We start from the raw sequence: 4,100 nt of genomic DNA, 5'->3' as shown, positions 1-4,100 counted from the left end.
CGAATTTGTTTTAAAACTTTCTATAGTACAAAATTTGAATGGATTTCTTTTCTCTTAATTCTTCTTTTTGAAATATTGATATTTCAAATAGATAACATTATTGATCTATCTATCTATAATTATTATAATAATTATTAATTTATTTTAACTCACACGAGTAATTTCAAATATTGTACTAGTGAAGTAAAAAAAGGGATTCCTTCCAACTTTTTGCTAATTGGTTAAAGGAACGAAGGTTAAAAACCGTGGTGGGGGAAATGCGTAGAATATTTTGAGTCGCCTCGTGCCCGATAACGAGGTAGGCGTGTCCCATGCACGATCCTGAAAACGGGCTTTCGAAAGAAATCGCGTCTCCCAAGGGCCCAAGGATTTTCCTTTTCCTCCTCCCCCGTTCCAGCAGTAGATATTCCTCCATCATCCTCGCGGGAATATACGGAGGCAGGGTCCAGTATTTCTGCTTCTCTTACACGTGTTTCCTTGTTTTTCTTGGTCACTCCCCGTTTCCGCCGAGTCAAAAATTTTAATCTCAGAAGCTCGAGTTTTATCGTCATTTTTTCTTGCAAATAAATTGCAGGGTGGCGACGAGACAAGAATCGATCCAATATTATCGAATATTATCATTCATTTATTATTACTTTTTTAAAAAAAAGCAGGAATAAACCAATCTGAAATCACGACGAAAAACCATTTTTTGAAATCATATATTTATTCCTAATTTTTGCTATTAAATATCACGTGGATATAATTGATAAAATTCACTCTCCAAGATATTATTAAAAATGCTTTTCGATCGTACAAAATTTACTATAAAAAATTAAAACTCAAATTTCCCATCCCAACGTTCCATTTGTCGTACTCGATGTGAACTGAGAATCATAATTTCGTAAGAGATAGATCCGACATTTTACGAAACAAATTTGTTCGAAATGAGCACGCTTCTTCGTATATAAAATAACACTGGTTCAATTTTCGCGTCGATCCATCACCGAAAAGTATAGAGCTCTCCTGTCCGCCGTGTTCTTCATTCGGCCTACAACCCGCCAATTACGAAGAGCGGGAAGAGTCGTCGGAGAGATATCTGGACGGTGTCGTGGAAAATATCGTGAGAGTTAATAACAGAAATTAGGGATCGGGCTTCCGGTGTTGTTGGCGCCTTATTCTCTCTCTCTCTCTCTCTCTCGTTGGCTACCGTATAACGATCATCGAATAATCATTTTGGTGGGCCTATTAGGAGGGAAGAAGCATGAGAGAGAGAGGAAAGAGAAATGGTTTGATGAAAGGAAGGTTCGCAGGACCTGTTATTATAACACAAGCGGAATTTCGACGTTCGTCAGACGCGCTAATCACGATTAACCGTAATTAAGTCCGATTAAGCGGAGGGTCAAGAAGGCCCTCCTCTCTACTTTATTTATTCGAAGCTTCTGGCCCATTAGCCCCTCGTAATGGAAATATTTGGCAAATGCAAATCGCAGAGATTGGATAGGGTTCGTAATTTAGAGAGAAAAGGAGAGTTTCTTTTCTTCTTTCTTTCTCTCTCTTTCTTTCTCTGGGATCATTCGTCGGTGGGATGGAAAAAGATACATATAATTATATACTTGGAAGATTGAGCTTGGAATAAAAATGAATGGACTGATGTCTGATCCTGTATTTTATCATTGAATTAACAGAATTGAAACCACGTACGATTATATTTGGCTTTTCTTTTCCTTTCTGGAGAAGGTAGAGGTTTAATGGAAGCGCTGATATCTTCTTCTTTCTTTCTTTCTTTTTTCGAAACTCGTAAAAACTCGTGAGCAGTGACCGTTCTTTTCATCGAATCGTGGTGAAAAAAGGAGGAGGAGGGTGGAGAGAAAAATAAGGAAAGGAGGGAGGGGTTTGAAGGATGGAGGGGGGAAGGGGAGAAGTTTGGAGGGCCATAAAATTGGAAGGAAGGTAGCCGGCAAGCTCTACCCTAATCCTAGGGAAGAATAACGAAATAGCTCGAGTCACAAGGACACCCCGCATCGAAGGGTGGATCGTTATTTACGACCGTTGAAATCGATACCTTCCTGCCAGATCAATTATGACAATACAGCCTTTTCCCTGATGCGGTCAACCTCCTTCCCCTTCCAGATTTCTACTCTCCCTCTTCATCTTTAAATTTTTTAAAAATAGGTGTACAACATTGTTATATGCGAGTTCTGTGACGTTGCAAATTTGAGAGAAGAATATTGGATGTAATATTTTCGAAAATATATATACAGCATAAGGGTGGAAATTTCGAAGAATTTTTCGTGAGAATATTGAGAGATAGTTTCTTTATCTATCTTTTTCGAGAATCGAAGGAAGAAATGTTATCGTCATTGAAGAAGTAGAATTCTCTCTCTGTCAGTCACCAGTCGATATAGCGTCACTTCCTGTCTTTCGAGAAATCTTTAGAAAAGAATTTAAGAAATAATCGACAGGAGGATAAGATTTCAAAGAATCGAAAGAAGGGATGCATATATCGTTGTTGAAAGTAAAATTTTTTTCTTCTCTTCACCCTCTTTCAACAACTTTGGGAAAAAGGAAGATGTTTAAGAATAATTGGTATAAAATTCTTTTCAATTACAAGATGAAGAATCTTCAAGAATTTAATAAGAGTGGTTGGATAAAAAATATTATAATGTTACTTCCTATCACTCCCTTTCAATTTAAGAATAATCGGCAGGAGGATTTCAAAGAATCGAAGAATCTTTGAATCGAAAAGAAGAGATATATACGTCGTTGTTAAAAGTAAAAATTCTCTCTCCATCAATCAACGTCGATATAATATTATTTGCTATCTTTTCCAAGAATTTTAGGAAAAAATTTGGAAGAATAATCGGCAGAAGAAGAATCGAAAGAAGAGATCGTTGTTAAAAGTAAAAATTCTCTCTTCTCTTCACTCCCTTCCAACAACTTTAGAAGAGCAACTTTAAGAATAATTCTTTTCAATTACAAGATAAAGAATCTTAAGTGTATAAAAAATATTATAATGTTACTTCACATCTTCTATATCTATTTAAAAAAGAATTTAAGAATAATCGGCAGAAAGATAAAATTTCAAACAATCGAAGAATCAAAAGAAGAGACATCGTTGTTAAAAGTAAAAATTCTCTTCCAACAACTTCAAAAAAAAGTAAAGATATTTAAGAATAATTGGCACAAAATTCTCTTTAATGACAAGATAAAGAAATATAAAGAATCTTTAAAAATGATTGAATAAAAAATATTATAACATCACTTCCTTATATCACTCTCTTTCAAGAACTTTAAAGAATTTAAAAATAATTAGCACAGAAGAAATTCTCTTTATCACAAGATAAATCTTCTCAAGAATCCGAAGAGAATAAACAAATTTCCCCCTCTCTCTCTCTTCCTTAATTTAACAGAAAAAGAGAGAATATCTCCCCCCTCCCCCTCCCCTAAAATCAAGAAAAATTCCTCCTAAAATCCAATAATCCCTCGAACTCAGCTCGAGGAAGGGTGGGCCGCCGATTAGCCGATCGAAAACGGTTTCATCCTCGGCTTACTGCTCCTCAGGATACCCTCTTGGGAGATCCCTCTCGATCGCCTCGATCGTCCTCGCCCCGAAATGTCGCAATGTCTTACGCGTCCGCGAGCCCCATTGTCCTTGCGTCTCCTGCGTGGCACCCTGCCTGCGCACCCTCCCCCGCCCCCTCCTCCTCCAGGACAGACTCGTCCCGTGGTGGAGAGACGAGAGAGCCAGCCAGAGCACGGCTACCCAGTCGGCGCGAATACCACGATTTTATGGTCGGCCGTGGGTGATTTATGGAACGTCCCGAAACGTAAAAACGTAAAAAGCGTCGCCCTCGTGAGGTGGAAGGGGGTCAGCCACCCCCTCTTACGATTTATTCGTTCATCCTTTTTTTTTTTTTCTTTTTCATTAACGAGTTTTCCTCTTTCCTTCCCTCTTAACGGCGAATTATTTATACAAATTGTTCTGAAAAATTCACTCTACTTCTTCCTCCCCTTTCATTCAATTTCATCGTTGTTCGGCATGGTGTAATTTCGTTCTTTCTCTTCTTCTTCCTTTTTTTTTCTTTTTTCCTTTCTTTTCTTTAATTTATTATCGTCAG

The sequence above is a fragment of the Apis dorsata genome, unplaced genomic scaffold (genome assembly GCF_000469605.1).
Source record: "Apis dorsata unplaced genomic scaffold, Apis dorsata 1.3 scaffold_60, whole genome shotgun sequence".
NCBI lineage: Eukaryota > Metazoa > Arthropoda > Insecta > Hymenoptera > Apidae > Apis > Apis dorsata.
The sequence above is the reverse complement of the archived record's forward strand: the minus strand, read 5'-3'. Positions refer to the sequence as shown.